Raw genomic sequence first — 14,654 nt, 5'->3', positions numbered from 1 at the left:
TACTAGTGATAATATGGTAGGTGCCCGCACGATCGGTAATTAGGGTCGTGACATTCTTGCGTTGAATTTGTTGATAACTGGCTTTGAAACTGTGTATTATCAAGAACTTTTGATTTTTTGTTTAGTCTTAGTTAGTAGCTAAATACCTAAGTTTGGAATTGTGGCATTTACTGGGTAGACTTTAGGTTCTCTGTGTGATCTAAGTGTGGTATTTGAGAGTCAGCTGAGTATATAGTGTATATTAAGGCTTATAGAGGATATTCCCTTCATGGGTTTTACTCTCTATTTTAGTAGGTATATCAGTGGTATATCATATATATCATAGTCTGACACTTAGAAAATTTAGAAGAAGATAGTTTTAGGCCCACAATTCTGGGCCTGTCTTTGGTCTTGATGATCTGATGGTTGTTATATTTAGCAATTGATTGGTTTTGCATAAATTTTCCACTATTTTATGAGTATAATAATTATGGGCTTGGCCCTAAAGCATTGTAATTCATTTTTTGGCTTCGTAAATTTAATTATCATCCTCGGTTATTTTACTAATATTATGTATACCTATTTGTTGTGATTCCATCGAGGCCCGCTAACATTTCTAGATCGAGTCTACCCTTATCATGGATGGCATAAGCATTGGAGCGGAAAATATTAGTTCATGCATTTTTCTATCGGGCTTGGTCGGCCCAACTCCTATCCTATTTATTTTTGTATTTCAATTCAGTTTGTGTATGATTTATTGAAACCTTTAAGATTATCACATATTTAGAGTCGCAAAAACCATTTTTGAAAACTCAAAAATTGACTTTGGAAAATTCTTGGGAAAAATGGCCTTTTTTGGAATAATTATACTTGTATAATATTGAGACATCTTTAAATTTGAAATAATGATTTTTGGGACAAAAATTGACGAACTTAACCAATTTTTTTTAAAACGAAAATGACCATGGACCCATGGACTATTGGACCGTTTGGACAAGATTTGGACTTGGACTATTTATCTTAGACTAAAAATGACTAAAAAATCTAAAATATAAAATATGGCTAAAATATGGACAATAATAGTATGCCAAGAAACGATTTTTTCTTAAAAAACTTAACTTAACTAAAATTCTTTTGTAACCTCTGGTGGGCTTACGTAGTGTTCTACTTAGGTTAAAGGCCTTCGGGTTTTAACCTAGGTGTTCTAGTTCGAAACCCAAAACGCCCAATTTTGGGCAAAACTTTACCACTTTTATTTCTTGAAAGTGTTATATTTTGCATAAATGACTAATCTTTTATTGCGAGAATCTAAAATAAAAGCAGTTTTATCAAAAATAATTTATATTCACAAGGCATACTATTAGAACCCGTAGGTCAACCATATTTTACGGATCCTTAATACCGGGGTGCCTAACACCTTTCCCGGGGGATCACCAGAACCCTTATCCATACTTTGATTTAGATTGGTTTCTTTTAAAATTTAACCGTTTTAAATGAACTCTTTCGAACTGGTTTTCCTAACTTACCTATAAGTTAGGTGGCGACTCTAAAAAAATATCCATTTAGAGCACCATCCACGTAGAAGTATATTTTTTCCTTTTTCCCGGTACGATTAAACCCTTATTTTCCTGGGACACTTTCCTTTTTAAATGAGGCAAGTGCAAATCCGCATCGGCAAAAATAGAACCGCTACACTCATGGATCTAGCCCCTTCTTCATAATTCTCACCCTTCAATTGGACTTGTGTTACCACAATTCCTGGGTTATCATTCGACATAACGTCGTAGGGAGAAATTGCTTTTCTTTAGTTTTGTTTTCTTCACTAGTGATTCCTTTGCCGTCATCACCGGTTTCTTTACCGTCACCTGCCATTGTTTTACGATTTTTGTGTTCTTTCTAATGTGGCTCTGATACCATGTTAAAATCGATACATGGACGAGAATTTAGAGAAAAAAGAATAATGTGTTACATCTCGGAAATTTCGGATTGTTGCCTTGTGAGTAGGCTAACGTGAGCTTAAGGTGATTATGAAACCCTTACGAGATTAAAGAAAGTATTAGATAGCTTAAAGTGCATACTATAGGATTTTGGAGTCATATGGATATGTGAAATTTAGTTTGTTGAAGGAAGTGAAATGTAAGTCGCGTTCGGAAAGGTTTTCGCTATAATTTAGCTAATATTTATTTGGTAATGTCTTGAGGGGATGCTATAGGGCCTATTGTATGGTTAATGAAGTGTTATATAAGTGCCAACAAGGTTCCACGAGGATTGAAAGTCAAACGAATCAACGAGAGAAAGTTTCGGATAACTGTGGTACGACCACTTATACGGTCCGTATAACTTTATACGTGTGTAGAAGGGGGTCCGTATAGATGACCCTTACAGAAAGAGGTATTTTCATGATGGTGCTATACGGTCCACTTATACGGACCGTATAAGTAGTCCATATAAGTCCATCGGGCAGCTTTTTTTTTTTTTTTTTTTTTTTTTTTGTATAAATAGAAGACCCTTGTTCTTTTATTTCATTTTTCCATATTTCCTCAAGTCTTGAGAGCTCCAAACCCTTCTCCAAGCATATTCCACTCAAACCCAAGAGATTACAAAGATCAAATAGCAAGAATTGAGATATCCATGTGTTAGAAGTCTTGCTAGGGTTAGTAGACTACAAGAAATTCTTGGGTATTGTAGCTAGGGTTTTTGCACAAGTTGATAGCTGCTCCAAAGCTTGTTCCTATGAGATAAAAAGGTTAGTTTTCATGCTTATTTCATGTTATTAAGAATGCTTGGTTGTCGCAAAACTTGGGTAAAAGGAGAAATGTAAAGGATGAGTTCTAAATGTGGATTTCATGATGTTTATGAGTAGTAAACTAATTTAAGCCATGATTTTAGTACAATATGGATATAATCTCGTTAAGGAAGATAATAATAGTGATGAGGAAGCATTGTATGAAAATGTGCAAAAGTTGGTATGGAGTTGCTAGTATGAGTTGAATATGAGAGTGAATATTGAAGGCTTAATGGAATGTGATTACTTGATATTGATATTGTTGATGTTATTATGGATGTTTGGGAGTTGTTTTGTAATATAGTGGAAGTTGATGAAATAGGGGAAATGCTACCCAATTTTCATTAGATCATGAATTATTCTAGTTTGAGTTTAAGAGTATCATTAAGGCTTAACCATGGTATGAATCCTTCTAAATGTAGATTCTCCAAGCTTCGACGGGGAACGTTAAGTAGTTAAGAAGACGACGAGGTATGTAAGGCTAACCCTTCTTTCATTAAGGCATGATTCCTTTGCTATATACCTCCTCATGGGTTCCCTAATGTCTTCCAAATGACTCCATCCCTAGAATTACTAAAGCTCATGATTCTCGATATTTTCACGATGCTATTACCTCCTTATATGATAGTTGATCCTCTAAGGGAAGATGTAATGAAAACGATGACGATGATGATCTTGATGATACTTATGGACACCTATGTGTACATGTATATCTATGTATGGCCATTATGTAACACCGAGCTTATATGGCCGGGTATGATATCTATCGCGCGCACACCACTACAGTTGGGTACGAATAACACTGAGCCTTGGTAGGGCCAGGTATGTATAACACCGAGCCTTGTCATGGCCTGGTATGTGAGACACCAAACCGTTATGGTCGGGTATGGTACTAATATGTAAGTAAGCATTAGAAATGGAAGGTCCCTATGAGAGACAAGTAAGTAAATATGATGATGACCACTAGAGGTACAAATGGCTCTATTACCTCATGATTCTTCTATCTTATGTTATTTCTTATGCTATTTCTTATGCTCCTACTATGATGTTGATTATGCTTTACATACTCAGTACATTATTCGTACTGACGTCCTTTTTGTTTTTGGATAATCCCCGCGTGGTCATGCCCGTGGATGTTGCATCGTACCGGCGGGGAGACAGACTTGATCCATAGATTACTTGCTCAGGGACTGCATAGAGGAGCTCCATTTGATCCGGAGCTGCAGCTGTTGGTATTATTCTTTTGTGTACATACATATGGGCATGGCGGGGTCCTGTCCCGTCTATATGATGTTACATACTCTCTTTAGAGGCTCGTAGACAGTTGTGTATAGTTAGATGTCTTTTAGCCTTGTCGGCTCATATTTTGTATATGATTTTGTTAGCCTCGTCGGCTTGTGTATATGGATATGGGCATAGTTGTTGATGATGATATAAATGTGTAATTGCCCAATGAGATTAGTATTATTGATGTATAGAAATCATGAGTAGGCCATGTGGCTCACCTAGATGTGAATATGAATGTACGATAAGAGGTGCCCGGGCGGGTTAGCATCGGTGCCGTCATGGCCCTCCGGTTGGGTCACGACAAAAGTGGTATCGCAGCAAAGTTCTATCCTAGGGTGTGTCTACGAGCCGGGTCCAGTAGAGTCTTGTTTATGGGTGTGTTGCGCGCCACACTTATAAACAGGAGGCTGCGGGCATCTTTAGGAATTAATGACCTTCTTTCTTCATAAGATCATGCGATAAAGCCATAATAGAAGGATTTATCTTTCCTTAGTCGTGTATTATGTATTTCAAAAATGCCTGTAAAGAGGAAAGCTATGGCATCCCAAAAAGGAAAGACAGTGATAGAAAAGCGGGCTGAAAGAATACTGCCACCAGTTATAGAGGGGGATGAATCCCAGAATGAGGTTCCGTCTAGATCCTCCCACTAATTACCTGCTTTAGAGGAGCATGAGGGAGCTTCAACCCCAGCTCCTCCACCAGACGCTTCAGGCCAAGATGTGAAAGAGGCCATTCATTTGCTCACTTGTTGTAACTCGCTCACCCGCCGCAAGGTACAGGTCAACGTGATAGGGCTATTAGTGCAAAAGCCCGTGATTTTATTTGCTTAAACCCATAGGAGTTTTTGGGTCAAAGCCGGATGAGGACCCTAAAAACTTTATTGATGGAATGTTGAGGACGCTACGGTTAGAGAGCATGCTTCCGACGTTGAATCGGTGGAGTTAGCCTCGTATAGGTTGCGGGATGTTACAGTTCATTGGTATACGGTTTGGATGGCTTCAACGGGAGTGAATGCACCTCTCTCGGTATGGCAAGAATTTGTGGATGCCTTCCTTCGACATTACTTGCCTCCAAAGGTTCGACGGGCTAGAGCCGATATGTTCTTAAATCTTAAGCAAGGAAGCATGAGTGCTTTAGAGTATAGTCTCCGCTTCAATTCTTTGGCTAGGTATGCTCCGACCATGATAATGGATATGGGTGATCGAGTGCACAGATTCGTGAGTGGCTTAGGGCCATATTTGATGGATAAGTGCTTGACTACGTCCTTTTAGGACAATATGGATATTTCTCGCATCCAAGCCCACACCCAGAATTTGGAGGAAAGCAAACACCAGCAAAGAAGTGAGCGTGAGCATGACAGAGGGTATAGCAAGAGGGCTAGATCTTTGGGTCCGAATAGTGAGTTCAGAGGAGGACAAAGACAACAGTTTTCTAGGCATTCAGGCTATTCTATGACTAGTGCGCCTTCACGGTTTACGGGCCAGAGATTTGATAGATCTACTCACTCCGGGCCGGGTCAAAGTTTTAGGGCTCCAAGTTCTCATTTCAAAGGCGATTCGGGTCAAGCAAGGCCACCCGTGCCACGATGTTCTCAGTGCGGGAAGTTACATTGGGGCCAGTGTCGATTAGGCTCAGAGGTTTGCTATACATGTGGTCGGCTGTGCCATATCATGTGTGATCGTCCCTCGATTGGTGGTAGGGGTAGAGTCCATCCTTCAGGGTCGGCAGCAGGGTCTTCATCATCTATACGCCCTCCGGGGCAGGGCTTTCAGACATCAGTCGGTCGCAGTAGAGGTAAAGGAGGAGCTCCCGAGCCTAGTGGTCCCCGACCGTATTTATGCTTTGGCTGGATGGCAAGAGCTTGAGTCTTCCCCTGATGTCGTCATAAGTATATTGTCGGTACGTTCTTATGATGTATTTGCATTGATAGATCCGTGCTCCATATTGTCATATGTTACTCCATATATTGTGGGTCGATTTGGGGTCAAACTGGAGTCAATCAAACCCTTTGAAGTATCTACACCCGTTGGTGAACCGGTAATAGCTAGTCGAGTATATAGAAATTGTGTAGTTGTGATTTGTGATCATCATATATGGGCGATTTGCATGAAATAAAATGGTGGACTTTGATGTTATTATGGGCATGGATTGGTTGGCTTCTTGCTATGCCAATGTTGACTGTAGAATGAAAATGGTTCACTTCCAGTTTTTGGGAGAACCAGTTTTAGAATGGAAAAGAAATACAGCGTCCCTGAGAGGTAGGTTTATTTCCTATCTCAAGGCTAGACAAATGATCGCTAAAGGCTGTGTTTATCATTTAGTCCGGGTTCAAGATATAAAAGCTGAATCGCCAACTCTTCAGTCTATTCCCGTAGTGAATGAGTTTCCGAATGTATTCCCCGATGAGCTTCCAGGCCTCCCTCCTGAGCGGGAGATTGATTTTGCTATTGACGTGCTACCGGATACAAAACCCATATCCATCCCTCCTTATAGGATGGCTCCCGCAGAATTAAAGGATTTGAAGGAGCAATTGAAGGACTTGCTCGAGAAAGGTTTTATTAGGCCTAGTTCTTCCCCGTGGGGAGCACCCGTGTTGTTTGTAAGGAAGAAAGATGGCTCCTTGCGAATGTGTATTGACTACAGGCAACTGAATAAGGTGACGATTAAGAACAAATATCCGCTTTCAAGGATTGATGATTTATTCTATCAATTGCAGGGTGCCAAGTGGTTCTCAATAATAGATTTGAGATCCGGTATCATCGAGTGAGAGTTAGGGAGAAAGATATTCTAAGACGACTTTCGAATAAGATACGGCCATTTTGAGTTCCGGGTAATGTCATTTGGGCTAACTAATGCACCGGCGGTATTCATGGATTTGATGAACAATGTGTTCAGGCCTTTCTTAGATTTATTTGTGGTCGTGTTCATTGACGATATCCTGGTATATTCTCGATCCAAAGCAGAACATGCGGATCATCTGCGTACCGTCCTTAAGGTTCTCCAGACTCGAGAGTTATTTGCAAAATTTTCAAAGTGTGAGTTTTGGTTGAACTCAGTGACCTTTTTGGGGCGTGTTATTTTTGTTGACGGTATTCGGGTAGATACCCAAAAGATTGAGGCCGTGAAGACTTGGCCAAGGCCTACAACACCTACGGAGGTTCGTAGTTTTACGGCTTAGCAAAAAGTTATTACAGGAGGTTTGTAGAAGGTTTTTCTTTTATCTCTGGACCACTCACGAAGTTGACCCAGAAATCAGTTAAATTTCAATGGACGGATACTTGTGAACGTAGTTTCCAAGAGTTAAAGCATAGATTAACTTTTGCCCCAGTCCTAACACTTCCAGAGGGATCGGAAGGCTATGTTGTCTATTATGGTACTTCGGGCATTGGATTAGGATATGTATTGATGCAGCATGGTAAGGTGATTGCCTACGCCTCAAGGCATTTGCGCAAACATGAGAAGAATTATCCAACCCATGATCTTGAGTTAGCTGCAGTGATTCATGCATTGAAGATATGGAGACATTACTTGTATGGCGTCCATGTTGATATTTATACAGATCACAAGAGCCTCCAATATATTTTCAAGCAGAAGGAACTGAATTTGCGGCAAAGGCGATGGTTGGAGTTGTTGAAAGATTATAGTGTTAACATCCTATATCATCCCGGGAAGGCGGACGTTATGGCTGATGCTCTTAGCCGTAGATCCATGGGAAGTTTATGCGATGTTCAGCTAGAGAAAAGAGAGACAGCTCGTAAGCTCCATTAGTTAGCTAGCCTTGGAGTTCGAGTAGTGGACTCAGGCGGTATGGGAGCTATCATTCAAAATTCAGCGGTCTCGTCGCTAGTAGTTGAAGTGAAAGAGCGTCAGTACGAGGATCCCATGCTAGTTCATTACAGAAATACACTCCCTCAGAAGAAGAAGTCATCATTTGTGATTTCTGGAGATGGAGTTCTCCGATGCCGAGACAGGTTATGTGTTCGATGTTGCGAGATTACACCATCAAATATTGAAAGAAGCCCATTGTTCCCGTTATTCCGTTCACCCCGGAGCAACGAAAATGTATCATGATCTTAAATCTATATATTGGTGGAATGGAATGAAGAAAGATATAGCGGAATTCGTGGCCCAATGTCCTAATTGTCAGCAAGTGAAAATTGAACACCAAAAGCCCGGCGGATTGTTACAAGCTATAGAAATTCCGACTTGGAAATGGGAAGTAATTAACATGGATTTCATTGCAGGCTTACCCCGTTCTCGACATAAGTATGATTCTATATGGGTGATTGTAGATAGACTCACGAAGTCAGCTCATTTCTTACCGGTCAGAACTACATATGTAGCAGAAGATTATGCAAAGCTTTATGTTAAAGAAATAGTGTGACTTCACGGTGTTCCAGTATCTATTATCTCCGACAGAGGGACTCAATTTACAGCAAATTTCTGGAAAACTTTCCAAGAAGGTTTGGGGACTCAGGTGAGTCTTAGCACAACATTTCACCCGCAGACGATGGCAAAGTGAGCGCGCCATTCGACCATCGAGGATATGCTACGGGCATGTATATTTGAATTTAGAGGTAGTTAGGATGATCACTTACCGCTTATTAAATTTTCTTATAACAACAGTTATCATTCTAGCATCCAAATGGCCCCGTATGAAGCTTTATATGGGTGTAAGTGTAGATCTCCAATTGGGTGGTTCGAAGTAGAAGAGAATAGATTGATAGGGCCAGACTTGGTCCAGCAAGCTATAGAAAAAGTCAAGCTTATACAGGATCGATTACTAACAGCTCAGAGTCGTTAGAAATCCTATGCAGATAATCGTCGAAGGGACTTAGAGTTTCGAGTGAAAGATTGGGTATTCCTGAAGGTGTCGCCAATGAAGGGCGTCATGAGATTTGGCAAAAAGGGCAAGCTTAGTCCTCGGTATATTGGACCTTATGAGATTGTACGCAAGGTAGGCCAAGTGGCCTACGAATTAAATCTACCTCCTGACTTGGAGTCAATTCACCCAGTTTTCCATGTATCGATGCTTCGTAAGTGCATTGGAGATCCTTCTAGAATTGTACCGGTAGATGATGTTCAAGTTACCGAGCAATTATCCTACGAAGAAGTTCCCATTGCCGTTTTAGGTAGGCAAGTACGGAGACTCAGAACCAAAGATGTAGCTTCGGTTAAAGTTTTATGGAGAAATAATAATAGAGAGGAAATGACTTGGGAAGCAGAAGAAGACATGAAGTTTCGGTATCCGCATTTATTTCTACCTCCAGAGGAGACTCAGGCAGAGACGCCATTGTCCTCAGGTATTAGTGCTTTCCTTGATGCTTTCCTGGTCGTGTATGGCCATACTTATTGATGTTGTTGTTGTAGCCCTGTGAGGCGATGTATTTTGGATTGTTGTGGCAGGATGGTAGTGCCATATTATAGGGGAAGCTCTGGCGAAATTTTTATAGAATCCTCAAGAACCTAACATTCGAGGACGGATGTTCCTAAGGGGGGGGGGGGGAGGGGAGAATGTTACATCTCAGAAATTTTGGATTGTTGCCTTGTGAGTAGGCTAACGTGAGCTTAAGGTGATTATGAAACCCTTACGAGATTAAGGAAAGTATTAGATAGCTTAAAGTGCATACTATAGGATTTTGGAGTCATATGGATATGTGAAATTTAGTTTGTTGAAGGAAGTGAAATGTAAGTCGCGTTCGGAAAGGTTTTCGCTATAATTTAGCTAATATTTATTTGGTAATGTCTTGAGGGGCTGCTATAGGGCCTATTGTATGGTTAATGAAGTGTTATATAAGTGCCAACAAGGTTCCACGAGGATTGGAAGTCAAATGAATCAACGAGAGAAAGTTTCGGATAACTGTGGGTTATACGACCACTTATACGGTCCGTATAACTTTATACGGTGCGTATAAGGGGGTCCGTATAACATGACCCTTACAAAAAAAGGTTTTCATGGTGGTGTTATACGGTCCACTTATACGGACCGTATAATATTATACGGACCGTGTAAGTGGTCCGTATAAGTCCATCGGGCAGCTTTATTTTTTTATTTTTTTTGTATAAATAGAAGACCCTTGTTCTTTTATTTCATTTTTCCATATTTCCTCAAGTCTTGAGAGCTCCAAACCCTTCTCCAAGCATATTCCACTCAAACCCAAGAGATTACAAAGATCAAATAGCAAGAATTGAGATATCCATGTGTTAGAAGTCTTGCTAGGGTTAGTAGACTACAAGAAATTCTTGGGTATTGTAGCTAGGGTTTTTGCACAAGTTGATAGCTGCTCCAAAGCTTGTTCCTATGAGATAAAAAGGTTAGTTTTCATGCTTATTTTATGTTATTAAGAATGCTTGGTTGTCACAAAACTTGGGTGAAAGGAGAAATGTAGAGGATGAGTTCTAAATGTGGATTTCATGATGTTTATGAGTAGTAAACTAATTTGCGCCATGATTTTAGTACGATATGGATATAATCTCGTTAAGGAAGATAATAATGGTGATGAGGAAGCATTGTATGCAAATATGCAAAAGTTGGTATGGAGTTGCTAGTATGAGTTGAATATGAGAGTGAATATTGAAGGTTTAATGGAATGTGATTACTTGATATTGATATTGTTGATGTTATTATGGATGTTTGGGAGTTGTTTTGTAATATAGTGGAAGTCGATGAAATATAAGGGAAGATGTAATGAAAACGATGTTGATGATCTTGATGATACTTATGGACACCTATGTGTACATGTATATCTATGTATGGCCATTATGTAACAGCTTATATGGCCGGGTATGATATCTATCGACGCAAATATTACAATAACATTGTATAAAGGATGAAATTCTGGTCTATGGTATTATGTAAGTAAGCATGAAATGGATAGCAAGTGTAAATATATATGATATTTGGACTATTCGTACAATATGATTGGAATGATACGTTAAAAGATATATATGATATTTGGAATTCCTCGTAAAAGATATATAGCCGTAAGTAATGAGGTGGGGCCCACATGATGGGGTTTTTATAAAGGACATATGATAAGTTATATGGATAATATATGTGAAGTTAAACACAACTCAAGAAGGACCCTTGAGCCAAATCCAAGTGTAAGCCCTCCAAAAAGATGTTTTTAAGTTACGTTTTCGGGTGATCTGACTTCGGGAGGCCATAACCCCATCATTATTTGGGAATTTGGGAAAACTCCAAATATGAAAGTTGTAGATAATTGAATTATCTTTCCAACCATAGGTCGTGGGCCTTCACACGACATAGGGATAAAAAGTTATGGACGTTTTAAGACAGAAAGGTCAAGTTAGGCAGTGGGCTCGGCCCAACCCGACTCCAAGTCGGGTCAGGCCCACTTCCCTTGCTATTTAAGGGAGGTTTTAACCCTTATCATCCTCATTTCATACCAAAAAGTCCAGAACATGGTAGAGAGAGAGTGAGGGGATTTTAGAGAGATAAAGCAAGGGTTCGATCAAGTTCGAGGCCCCGAATCCCGAGGCTCGTGAAGGATAAAGCGTAGTACGAGTTTTCGTCGTCGTTTTAAGCTAATTATTGAGCTTGGGGGATGATATTTCGTGGTTGAGCTGCTGCTAAGGTATGTATAAGGTTCCTTTTATGTTATTAAAGTGTTTATTTAGAGTTTTAACGGATTAGAACGGAGGAAATAATGTTAAAAGCTCGTTTGGCATTTTTGGGAAGTTTATGAAGGTGGGGCTATTTCAGTGGAGTTAAATGGATGGAAATATCTGAGTTATGATGTATATTGATTGTCGATATTGTTGTTTGACGTTGTTGCTTGATAATTTAGGAATTGGATTTTCGGATTTGTCCGGTTTATAAAGGAAATCTTTGTCGAAATTTCGTTAGAAATAGAGATAAGTTTAAGGGATTGATTATAAGGATAGATATTGTTGATTGTGTGTAAATTGATATTATTGATAGATTAGCTTGACCGAAATTGATGGTTGGTTAGCTGAATTGGCAAAGGTATTTTAAGTTTGTCCTTTCTTTCATTTGGCATGTCCTTATCATATGAACGAACACGTCGGCAAGTGAGTTCCAAAGACTCGGCTTAGATAGTGTAGAGATATTTGTATCCTTGGCCTCCTATGTTTATGTCCATAACTCCCGAAGACTTATCATACTAGCTTCTTATGTCACCAAAGGAGTTGGGCTATCCTTTTTTCGAGTCTTACATGCATTTATATATATTATATATATATGGATATATATGGATCGGGCCGTACGTTCTCGATCACTATATATTATATTATATATGGATCGGGCCGTACTTCCTCGTTATATTATATATATGGATCGGGCCTTACGTTCCTCAATATATTATATTATATATGGATCGGGCCGTACGTTCTTTCTTTTTGGCACTATTATATTATATATAGACGAGAACAACGAATATATTATATATTATATATGGATCGGATCTACGTTCCTAGGCATTATATATTATATATGGTTTAAGTGTTGGCGTTCGTTCCACATTATATTATATATATGGATCGGGCATACGTTCCTCGGCACTATTATATATATATATATGGATCGGGCCGTACGTTCCTCGTGCACTATTATATTATATATGGATCGGGCCGTACGTTCCACAACACTATTATATTATATATATTTGGTTATAAAGCTGCCTATCATACGCCACTAGTCGATTTTATATATATTTAGTTACGCGAGATATTCTCGGATGTGATATTTACATTCAAATATTGAGGCTATTCATTTTCATGATTCATTTTACTTGATGTTCTTATGCCTTACATACTCGGTACATTGTTCGTATCGACGTCCCTTTGCCTATGTTCATGCCACACAGTCCCAGATTGTTTTGCAGGTAAAAGTATTCAGCTAGGATGGTTGGCTATCAGCTGGGATTGGCAAACTCCATTTTCTTCCTGGAGCAGTGCCGAGTCATTATGGTTATCATATGTGTGTATGGGTATGTCGGGGCCCTGTCCCGACTCATATGATTCAGGTGTTTACTCTTAGAGACTTTGCAGACAGTGTCCTGTGGTTAGTATGTTGAGATGTCATGTGTTGAGTAAAGCGACCATGTAGGCCGATATGTCAGTTTGACTTACTCGATTTTTGATTAATTGAGTATCGTTCGCAAATTTCTATGGTTTGACTGAAAGTACTTTATTATATTTCCAAAAAAAAAATTATATTTCCAGTTTCATTATGTGAATGCCAGAGGGTTCGCTCAGCTCTAAGTAAGAGTTGGGTGCCCATCATGCCCTAATGAGATTGGGGTGTGACAAAGTGGTATCAGAGTAGTACGTCCTAGGGGTTGTTTGCAAAGTCGTGTCTAGTAGAGTCTTGTTTATGGTGTGTTGCGCGCCACATTTATAAACAGGAGGCTACAGGGCATTTAGGATGGTTACTCTTCTTTCATATCTAAGATCGTGCGATAGAGCCAAGCCATAGGAAATGAGATTCCTTATACTAACCCTTGATTTCAGCGGAAGAACGGTATCGACAGAAGAAAGTGAGTGATGATATTAGAAGTTACAGGGGTAAGTCACTTCGTTGAGGCTACGTTATCGGAATATGTATTTATATGATAATGGATTGGTGATCCTACAGGTAAGTCAGTGTAAGTACAACAGAGGAATTGATTAAATGTATCTCTTGATGATAAGTTCAGTTATAAGTTTGTGAACTAAACAAATTGAATGAATCAGTACAAAGGTAAGCAACGGTACGAAAGATGTATGTCGGGTAAGGTAAGAATATTGAGGTATGATTGAAATGTAAAGTGAAGAATGAAAGGGAAAGTAAATAGGAAGGTATAACGGGGCATCGCTAAAGGATCGGTACATCTCGAGGTGTGATATATGAGGTAAGTTTCGACATCTTTGTACTTTTACTTGAAATTGGGAGCCCCGTGTGTGAGATATGTCATATATATATATATATATATATATATATATAATATATATATATATATATATATATATATATATATATTTTAGCCGTTTCGACAGGCATTGTTGGTATTTGTTGCGTGCGAGTTTTGGATAGTAAGAAATATAGAGAAAACTCTACTTAGAAATTTTCCTAGAATTTAAAGGAGATAAGATATAAGCTTGTAATATGTCCTAACGGGAAAAGATGTTGTGTAAAAAGTAATGGCAGGACGGGATTAAGTTAGGAGTATCGTTGACAACTACAAGAGATGAGTTAAATGTTGTTGAATTGATAGTAACGGTAACTATAAGATCGACATTGATATGGTAAAGAGAAATGCTAGAGTAAATTAGGAGACAGTAGTACTAAAGCATGACATAGAAGAGAAAGGGTAACTCCAATAGAGTGTGATATTGAAGTATTGATTGGATGGATAAGCACAAGTAAAATACGACAAGTCTATTAGCAAAATAAAGTAACAGCATGACTGAGACAGGGGGTACGAAATACGAAGGGTTATAACGAATGTGAATACATTGGTAAGACAACTATGTGGTAAGTGTAATAGGGCTGATCGAAAGAGTAACGGGTTAAGTATGCTTACTTCACGAGGTTTATTCTATTTTATAGGCAGGCTTGCGAATGAGATCAAGAAGTGGC

Source organism: Lycium ferocissimum, unplaced genomic scaffold (genome assembly GCF_029784015.1).
Source record: "Lycium ferocissimum isolate CSIRO_LF1 unplaced genomic scaffold, AGI_CSIRO_Lferr_CH_V1 ctg1649, whole genome shotgun sequence".
Classification (NCBI taxonomy): Eukaryota; Viridiplantae; Streptophyta; class Magnoliopsida; order Solanales; family Solanaceae; genus Lycium; species Lycium ferocissimum.
The sequence above is the reverse complement of the archived record's forward strand: the minus strand, read 5'-3'. Positions refer to the sequence as shown.